Raw genomic sequence first — 11,050 nt, 5'->3', positions numbered from 1 at the left:
TTTCATTTGCCCCTTCATCCTTTGTCCTTTAACCTTCCTATGCTCTTCAGTTTCTTCCTCTAAATTATACAACCTTATTTCTGCAGATACTCAGCTTGCCTTTTTCAGTTTCCATAGTTGTAACTATCTTTCATTTCCCTGTTTTTTCTTATTCTCCTTTCTTTCTGTCCTCTAGTCAACTTTACCTCCTTATCCATACCTCCTTCCCCTTTTCTCTCAATATATTATTAGTAAGGTCTCCATTTTACAGCCTGTCGTACTTTCCAACTGATTTTCATTATATCTTCTTCCAATCTTCAGCCTCATCCCTCAGTCTGTCCCTTAGCTTTACCTACTTGCTGTGTCTCAGACCTATTCCTTACTATCATCTTCATCATTCTCTCTCAATTACTACTCAGTCTCTCAATATCTCAGCAGATACATTGAATTAGGAGATAATATTATCCATTGTACTGATGAAGATAAGATACAGAAACAAATATGATGTGAGACACTAAGATCCAGAGCATCAGGGATGTTCTTATAAGTATCTTCCCTAGTGACCCTGTGCATGGTATTTAATAAACTAATTTTAGTAAGGTTCAAGTTTTATCATTGATTCAAATTTTGTGAGGTACACTTTATTGACATGTTGTTTGTTTTTGTCATATCTATTTAGAAAACTTCACTCTAATAAGCTTACCAGATTTATAAGTTGCCTCAGGTCTCCACGTGGATTTCTATGAAGGGAGTCTTTGAAATTACAGGATAGAACATATACACACAAGGGGACAGGTATGTCTGTGAACTCTGTGAATAAAACAAATCACAGGAATTAGAAAAAGGTAACAGCTGTTTAGATGTAGATAATATATGCAGAATTAATAGATATTTTGAGAAGAAGAAATCATTTCCCAAAGTCTCAAAAAGAAACCTGTGGGGTCAGTTACTAGATAAGGAGAGTCACCGAGTTATTCAAGAGAGTTGAGTTTAGAGAGAAGCAGGACACTTCTTCTTCTGGTCACATAGACATGTGGAAAGGATTATTTAACCAAAAGAGGGAAACTAAATGTAGGAATCTCTAACAGAAATCCTCAATTTACTTTAAAAAATTAGTGATAATACATTATATAAGAATCAAAAAGTTTGAAGAGGGAAGATCATACAAAGAATACCATTTGGGAGTAGGGGATTTCTCTGAGAAATTGAAAACTCTGTTAAAGATATATAGATTTTTCTGACCCAAGATTCAAAAAACCCTATTTACTAGCTGGTGAAGAGCAGTAGTAAGGAATGATGAGATTTATCTAAGGTAAGCCAAGATTGGATGGGAATAAAAGAAACAAAGGAGAAAGCAGGGAAGTCATAGGCTGCATAGTGACTAATTGAAATGTCATGAGTCTAGAGAGAACAAACCAGCCAACAGAATATGGGGTGGTGTGGGGGTGTATATGGGAGGGGGTATATGGGAGGGAAGGGTTATATTTACAGTCTGTTTATTAACAAACACACTGCCACCTTTGCCAGCATGAATAGGTCTCCTGAGGATGAGACTAGCCACCCTATCAAGAACCAACTTGAGCTTCTCTACATTCCTGTTGATGGGCTTCCCAGGCCTGGAGTGGGCTCACCACTGGATCTCATTGCCCATTTTTGTTGGATACCTTGTGGCCATTCTAGGTAACACCATGATCTTGCATATGGTATGAACTGACCCTTCCCTCCACCAGTCCATGTACTATTTCCTGGCTCTTCTGGCTGTGACAGACTTGGGCCTGTGCATGTCCACACTGCCCTCAGTGTTAGGTGTGCTCAGACCATAAGCCTGGTACAGTGTGTTCTGCAGCAGTACTGCCTCCACTCCTTCTCTTTCATGGAGTCAACCGTGCTCTTTGCCATGGCTCTGGACTGACTTGTGGCTATCCGTTTCCCACTGCGCTATGCTTCTTTGCTCACGGGCTCTTGAGTGTCATCAGTTGGGGTGGTACTGGACATGCAGAGTACTGCCCTTACTGCTGCACCCTCAGTGCACCTATTAAAATTTGATTACTGCCACCAAGGGGCACTCTCTCGTGCCTACTGCCTTCACCAGGACATGATCCATTTGGCCTGCTCTGATATCCACTTCAATAAGCTGTATGGGTTATGCATCATTATGCTGGCCATGGGCTCTGATGTCCTCTTCATCCTGCTCTCCTACACTATCATCCTCCCCACTGTGCTGGCCATTGCCTCTGCAGAGGAGTGACTCAAGGCCCTCAATACCTGTGTCTCCCACATTCTGGCAGTGCTCTGCTTCTATGTACCAATGCTAGGTATATCCATTGTGCACAGATTTGGGCACCACCTCTCACCCCTGGTACACATCCTCATGGGCACCTTCTCTGTGCTCTTCCCTCACCTGATGAACCCTGTCATATACAATATCAAGACTCGGCAGATTTGGTGAGCCATCCTCGAGGTGGTTTCACTTGGGAAGTTAGGTTGACACGCTGGATGAACAAGTGGAAATGAAGAAGCTTTAACACTACGTTAAAGCTTAGCATTAGAGTCCTTTATAAACAAAAGAGTTTCTCTTCACTTATTTTAATTTGGTCAATTGATGGTACAACATTAATTGAGTCTACTGTTAAATTAAAATTAAGTTGTTGTTTATTATTATTTACATATATAATTGTAAACATGTTGTTACTATTATCTTACCTAAAAAATATGATTCATTGTTTTTTACATAAATGTTCACAAATTCAAAGCAATTTAAAATACATTTTCTAGTACTGATTTGTTAGGATTCTAATTCTATAATTGATGTTATTAGTAAAGATATGGAAAGGTGAATTACACTTCATATTAAAGGATTAACTAATGTGTTTATACCATTCTCACAATTTAGTAGTTCTTTAGTTTCATCCTGATGACTTCATCACAAGGGGAGCTTTCCAACATCGTAATTTTAATTCTATTTATCCATACCCACATGAGTCCTAATATGCTGTCATGTTTTGGTTTTTTGCTTTATTTCCCCCATGATTCTTTAACTCTACAATTTAAAAAAATGTATTTAGGTTTTGTCATCCATTTTTTACTTCCTCCTATAATCACTGCTTTTGTTTCCTTTTAAAAAGCTAGTTGCAAGTGTAAAATCTCCATCAAGAAACAAGACTGTGAAATCAAGAAAAAAATATAGTGTGTCCAACAGTGAACAATGTGATGACAAAGAAAGTTTTATTGGAATAAATATAAGAGTTTACATGCTAATAATGAAAATTATTCATAGAGAATAGAAGAGAAAGATGATGGAAAGAGAAGGGAATATTGGTGAGTCAAAATGTGTGAAAGACAGAGAAACGGTGATGCCAGAGATGGAGGCAGAGACAATGACATGGAGAGATGGAGCGACTGGGAACTCTAGACCCAGAAGGAGAGGGGCTGTGTGCTGATGACCAGCAGCAGGCTTGCGGGGTATACAATTTGGTTGGTTGATGATGCATGGAGGGGATTGTAACCATGGCAATGTAATGCTACACAATAGGAGGAATGTAAAGCTAATGTTTTCCCATATAAACTATCACATAATTCACAATCAAACATTACAAAAACATGTGAAAGAAGCCTCAGAAAATAAATGGTGATACATTTTGAATAGGATAGAATACATCATATCTTCTAGAAGAGTCAAAGGCAGATTCAGATATAAATGTGTTGGTGACAGAGGAGAAAGTTGAAGTTTTCATTTGGACAGTGAATTAAAATGTAAAATATTTTAATTGTAGTGCTGAATTCAGTTTTTGAGACTCCAAATTTCTCTAGTGATCATTTTTTTTCAGGATCACAAGAAAAACACTGAATTTTTAATTTCTTAATGGGAAAAACATAAAAACAAAACAAAAATCTCTATCACTAATACTTTGTGTAAATTATCGTCTATGTTTACATTGTTTGCTGTTGTCTAGTTACTTTCTATCCATATATTCCAGTCACAGTGTAGTGAGGAAGAGAGTACTGGGTATTTCAAACAAAGGTGGCTTAGCACTACAAATCATTTATAAAATTTGCAGAGGAAGTAAACAAAGAGACGGGTGTTGGATGGGTTTTCTCTTCTCCTTCCATTTTTTGTTTTTGTTGTTGTTTTTGTACAAGGAATGTCCCTAGTGCTTCCCATGATAGAATCTACCAGAAAGGTAGTTGTCAATGAAGTATGACAAATGTAGTTTGTTGTCTTTCCACTTCAGCAGTTCTAAGCAGATTATAGAAGTGCTTAATGGGACTGGGAGCCAACAAGTAAATGAGTGCAAAATGCTTTCATTTAAAAAATTAACTTAAACATCACTTCTTCAAGAAAGCCTTTTGTTGATTCCTAGATGATTTTAGATTTCCCTGCTACAATTGCTTGTGTGCCCCATTATTATCCTACCTTTACCATAGCAACATGGATCATGATTGCTTGCTTTGTGTTTGTAATATCCATTAAATCACCAGCTTCCTGAAAGCAAGAAATATCTATGATCGTTTTCTTCTAGTAACCTTAAGCTTAGCACAGGAGCTGACCCCTACAGTGAATTTGAAACCAAATTTCATTTTCATGTCATCATATCTGTAGAAAATAATTCAAGACATGAAAGGCGACTGCAAAACAATCTCACCCACCTGGGAGTAATGTGCCCCCTATACAGTTAACTATATGAGACCGAAGTTCAACATTTACCCAAAAGCAATTATGGAAAGCAAGTCCTTTTTGCTTGGTTCAGTTAGGGCTCCTAAATGAAGGAACAAAACAAATAAGATGGAAACAATGAGAATTCTGACATGTTGTGAAAATGTAAACAATGTCATAGAATTAATGCTTTAAAAATTGTTAAAAGGGAACCTAATTCATGATGTAAAGTTTCACTTCTAAAGCAATGTTGTTGTTGTCAGGTGCCATCGAGTCGGAACCGACTCATAGCGACCCCATGCACAGCAGAACGAAACAATGTCCGATCCTGGGCCAACCTCACTACCGCTGCCACACTTGAGTCCATCAATGATGCCACCTGGCTGATCCATCTCATTGGGGGTCTTCCTCTTTTTCTCTAACCCTCCATCCTACCCAGCATGACATCCTTCTCCAGCGATTGTTTCCTCCGGACAATATGTCCAAAGTAGGAGAGACGAAGTTTAGCCATCCTGGCCTCCAAGGAGCACTCTGGCTGCACTTCCTCCAAAACAGATTTATTGGTTCTTTTGGCAGTCCATGGCACTTTCAGTACTCTCCTCCAACACCACAACTCAAAGGCATCAATTCTTCTACGATCCTCCTTATTCACTGTCCAGCTTTCGCATCCATATGAGGCTATTGAAAACACAATGGCCTGGGTCAGGCGCACCCTAGTCCTCAAGCTGACATCTCTACTCTTCAACACTTTAAAAAGTTCCTGTGCAGCAGATTTGCCCAGTGCAATACGTCGTCTGATCTCTTGACTGCTACTTCCGCGAGTGTTGATAGTTGATCCAAGAAGAATGAAGTCCTTGACAACTTCAATCTTTTCTCCATTGATAAGAATGTTGTTTATTGGTCCAGTGGTGAGGATTTTTGTTTTCTTGACATTTAGATGTAATCCATATCGAAGGCTGTGCTCTTTAATCTTCATAAGTAAATGTTTCAAGTCCTCTTCACTTTCAGCGATCAAGGTTGTATCATCTGCATATCGCAGGTTGTTAATGAGTCTTCCTCCAATCCTGATGCCACGTTTTTCTTCATAGAACCCAGCTTCTCGTATTATTTGCTCAGCATACAGGTTGAATAAGTATGGTGAAAGAATACAACCCTGTCTCACACCTTTCCCAATTTTAAAACATTCAGTGTTCCCATGTTCTGTTCTAAAGCAATAGATATACAGAAAATACAAAAACACAATGTCATCCATCATTTTTTTGCTTCCTTTAGAGAAAAATAGGTGCAACTGTGAAAAAGATTCCTTAGGAATGACAATTCACCATTGATTGCTTCTGAAAAAGAGTAGTTCTCTCTTGAAAAAAAAAAAAAAAATGAGGGCAATGGCATAGAATTATTTTGAACATGTAAGGGTAACTAAAATTGTTGCTACTAAGGTTTCCAGTTCATACCTGCACAGTTTTATTCCAAGAAAACATGCTAAAGAATATATTTGAAATCAGTGGATGGCTGCAGAAAAATTCTCTCAGGAACAAAATTGTCTTAGTCTAATTAAGATGTCTTCAAAAAAGATCCAAATAAAACATTGACTTCAGAAGGGTCAGTTAAATTCAAAGCAGACAGGTCAGCTCAGAAGGATATGACAACTGGTATTTTGGATTCCAAAGAGTTGATCTTGATAGATTTTCTTGAGGCCAATAAACAATCATGGGAGCTTATTATGAAGGTGTTTTAAGAAAATTGAAAACTGCATTGGTGACAAGAAGGTCACAAAAACTGTGCTGAGTCATGTTTTTCTCATCACCACACTGCACCTGCTCATTCTCTAAGGTTAACAAGGACTGTCTTATGACAATTTTTTTGGGAAACCTTACCTGATACACTCTCCAGCACTGATTTTGTACCTTCAGACATCTTTTTGTACCCCAAACTCAGAAAACATTGAAAAGAAATATGATTTGAATCCCTTGAGGATGTAAAAATTTCCAATTTGACATGCTATAAATTGAAGAGTGTAGAATTCTTAATGAAAGGATTGTTAGGTGCTGTCAAGTTGAATTGAACTTACACTGACTTTGTATAAGGTTTCCAATTCTGCAAATCTGTACGGGAGCAGAAGATCTCATCTTTCTCCTGCAATGTAGATGTATGTTCTTAAGTGCCTTTGAATTGGTCCTAACTCACAGTGACCCTGTACAGGGTTTCTGAGGACCTACTGGTAAGTTTGAACCAACGACTTTATGGTTCAAATCAACCTTGCAGTCCAGTGCTTCTCCTACAGCACTACACTAGGACTGGATAGTGAGTTTGAATTATCAACCTTGTGGTTAGCAGTCCAGTGCTACCAGTGTCCTCAAGGAAGGGTTGTTTTTGTTTGTTGTTAAGTGTCTTTGAGTAAGTTCCAACTTACAGCAAACCTGTATAGTGTTTCCAAGGAGCAAGTTGGTGGGTTTGAACCATCAACCTTGTGGTTAGAAACCCAGTATTAATCCTACAGTGCCATACCAGGGAAGGGATGTTGCTGTTGTTGCTGTTAAGCACCTTATATTCAGTTCTGACTTATAGCTGCCCTGTATGGGTTTCCAAGGAACAGCTGATGGGTTTGAACTGCTGATCTTACAGTTAACAGTCCAATGGTTATCCTACAGTGCCTCTCCAGGACTCCAGGGAACCATTGGAGATATGGTGGAGGGCGGGGGAGGGAGATAACAAAAAAACTTCATAATTGTGTAGACCTAGATATTTTTGTTTAATAAGGGTTTCTATAATTGTGTGTGTGTGTGAACTGAGTAAAGGTTTACAGAGCAGCTCATCAGTTTTTCATTCAACAAATCACACATATTCTTTCATCTCAATGATTGCAATTCTCTCCATACAATTACCATTATTACCCTTGTTCTCTATGGTTCATATTTCCATTCTTCCATCCTTTTTAATTTGTCCTTAGATTAATGTTGTTCTTTTGATTTTGAATGGCCATTCCATGGTGAGCGTGTGTTATAATGCTGTTGTCCCTGCTATATATCTATCTACAACTTGGCTGGAAATTGGGATACAAGGGTAAGTTCAGTTCCAGACCTGAAAAGTTGAAGTTACCTAAATATTCTCTTGAATCCTTTTTTAGGTTGTTCTAATGCCTTTTCTTCCTGAAAAATGTTTTCTGGCTCTGCATCTATGTCACTTGTTTGAGCAACTCTGTCTTGTTTCTTTGTTTGAACATCAATTGTCTGTTGCTTCCAAGGCATTGTGGTATCATTGTATTTGTATTTAACTGATGTTTATATGTTGATGTGTCCTTAGGCACTCACCAAAGGCCTCCTGGTCAGTGTGATTAGAAAATGGAAGCATGTGTGCATTTATCCATACAGTGTTAATGCAGCTCAGTTTAGGGTGAGTTTGGTTGGTTTTGACTGTTGCTGTTAATCACATGAATAGCAGCTGGTATTGATTTTTTGTCAATGGTTAGGACCACAGAGGATATGGTTGTGATTGGGCTGTGTGGGCACAGTTGCTCTCCTACATCAGGTGAGGCAAGAAGAGAAAAAATGAGAAGGGAAAAAACAAACAACAGTGAAAAAAAATAGTAGTAAAGGAGAAAAATAAAATGAAGAAAATAAAACAGGCAACAGCTATGAAAAGAATACAATAACCAAAAAGAAGGAAATAAAAAAGTATATAAAAGAGAAAAATAACAGAAAATAAAAAGAAAGAAAAACACTAAACACAATTAGCAAAAATGATGAAAACAGAAAGGAGAAAACTCTGGGTGCTCCTGCCATCAGTACTCTGATGAGATGGTTGGGTTAGGGATGAGACAGTGGCATTCCTGGCCCTAGGTGGAGTTCCTACAGACCAAGGTGTTGTCTGTTCTGGACACCCATTCCATAAGCAGTTCATGCAGACCACAAAACAGCTAGGATCAGTGGCTTTTGGGCTCAGAGGACAACATGGATAGTGAGGTGGCTGGCCACCAGATTTCCCTTGGGTTGGGCTGATCACACCTCTGGTCATAAGGGAAATGTGAAGAGGGGAGGGAAAAAAAATCACAATTTTCTCTCTACCAGTCACCAGTATGTTTCTGTGTCACTAAAACTCCGGCTCTACTTCCAGTGCTTTCCCCAAAATTTCAAGATGACTGCTGCATTTCACTTGCCAGGGCAGTTCACTTGTCTGTATCTTTTTTTTTTTTTTTTTTCCCCAGTCTGTTCGACTTTGTCTCCTAGTGAGGACTACTCCAGGGCTGGCCAGGCCTAACTTTGCAGGTTTAGAGCAAGACTCACCTGAATCCAGGTTGGTACAGATACCCAACTCATGTTAATGATGCTCACTATTGGTCAGCTCATCAACATGTGATTTCAACTCCCCAGAGAGTGTGAGTTTCCTTAGGCATATACAATGGGTGTGGGCTGGCCATACCTCTGGTCAGCAGGAGATTGTGGGGAACAACAAGAAAAAAAATCACACTTTCTTTCTGCCAATCACTACTATGCCTCTGCACCATGAAGCCGATATCTGTTTCTAAAGTTGCTTGTAGAAGCTCTAGTTTTAATTATCTTGTAGCACTATTTTTAATGTAACCTCATACCAGAAAAATTGATTAATTAATAAAGAACAGTTTGCTCTTTAGGACAGATTAGGATTTAACCATTCATAAATTTATTCATTCGACACATGGTGATTCAGTGACTGTTACTCTAAAAATCATATTGATGGGGTAGATATGAATTTGAGAAGTGAGGGAAAGGAAAAATCAAAGATGATCCACATGCTTCAAACTTCAGAAAGCAGATGGTGATACAATTTATTTGTTGTTGTTATAGTTAGGTGCCATTGAGTCAGTACCAACTCACAGTGATCCTAAGCACAACAGAATGAAACACTGCCCGATCCTGGGCCAACCCCATAATTGTTGTCACACTTGAGCCCATTGATGCTGTCACTGCCAATCCATTTCACTTGGGGGTCTTCTTCTTTTTCCGTGACCCTCCACCTTACCAAACATGACATCCTTCTTCAGTGATAATATGTTGGGAAAAATTGATATTGCCAAGAAATAGTACTAGAGAGGGGAATTAAGAATAGTATTATTGGCATTTTAGAAATGTGTCTAAGACATCGAAGGATGAAGACAACTTTTTATTTGGATGGTAGTTTTCAAAACTTAGAGATGTCATTTTGCAAAACATAGCATATAGGTAGAAGTAGCTTAATGAAAGTGGAAATAGCATTTAGAAGCAAGGATGGCAAGACTTTGTTTGGACATGTTGTTAGAAGGGGTCAGTCCCTGGAGAAGGACATCAAGCTTGACAAAATGGAGGATCAATAAATAAGAGAAAGACCCTTCCACAAAATGGATTGGCACAGTTGTAGCAATAACAGGCTCAAACATCACAATTGTGAGGATGATGCATGATTAGGCAATGCTTCATTTTGCTATACTAAGCATCATTATGATTTGGAACAGACTAAATGGCATCTAACAACAACAATAACTGTTAGTGCAGCTATTGTTGTTAAGTGTCAATGAGTCATTTCTGACTCACAGTGGCCCTGTATAGGGTTTCTGAGGAGTGGCTAGTGATCATATATAGGGTTTCTGAGGAGTCATTAATAGGTTTGAACTGCTAAGCTTGTGGTTAGTCGTCCACTGTGTATCCTATAGGATCACCCCTATAATCCTATCTATAATAGATGGTATAGCCTAGTATCCAAAAACTAAACCCTCTTTCCTCAAATTGATTCTGACTCATAGAAACCCTATATAAGGTTTTACAGACTGTTTATATGTTGCAGATGTTTATGGGAACACACAGCTTCATCAATCTCCTATGGAGCAGCTAGTGGGTTTGAAGCACCAACCGTGTGGTTAGCACCCCAATGTCTAATCTTTAGCAAATAATTTCAAGCAAAATAGAATCAACAAGGAAATAAATCCGATAGTTTGCATCCAGACACATTATTAAAGAATAACACCAGAAGTTTGAAACAAATCAAAAGCCAAACAATATACAATCTAAAATGTATAGTGAAAAAAATTCAAATAAATAGGAAAGTGCTAACTATACTAAAAATAATAATAAAGTTAATTTTAATAGATACAAATAAAAATTTAATAGTATGAATTACTGCAATTCATTTCAAAGCACAATGCATGCAATAACAATAAAATAATAGACTAATTGGATTTTTTTATCTTTGTTAGAACAAGTTAGAATAATTTTATCTTTGCCTATTCTCTCTTAAACCTGGGTTCCTCATTCATAAAATGTAAATAAAGTGGTCCACGCCTAATAATGATATAGTGAAAATTAAAGAAGAAGATTCTCAGTATACTACTATTAAAACAACTTAATTGTACTTATCAAATAGTTCTAAAAGCTATTATTTACAGAAATAAACATTATCAAAACTATAGAA

The 11,050-nt window shown here is 37.9% G+C and overlaps 1 pseudogene; it reads left to right on the top strand.

The window, feature by feature from the left end:
* The first annotated feature begins 1,526 nt into the window (after positions 1 to 1,526).
* On the top strand, positions 1,527 to 2,467 carry LOC102811274 (annotated as a pseudogene).
* Positions 2,468 to 11,050: the final 8,583 nt, after the last annotated feature.

This window comes from Chrysochloris asiatica, unplaced genomic scaffold (genome assembly GCF_000296735.1).
Source record: "Chrysochloris asiatica unplaced genomic scaffold, ChrAsi1.0 scaffold00140, whole genome shotgun sequence".
Classification (NCBI taxonomy): Eukaryota; Metazoa; Chordata; class Mammalia; order Afrosoricida; family Chrysochloridae; genus Chrysochloris; species Chrysochloris asiatica.
This window is presented reverse-complemented; position numbering and strand designations above follow the sequence as displayed.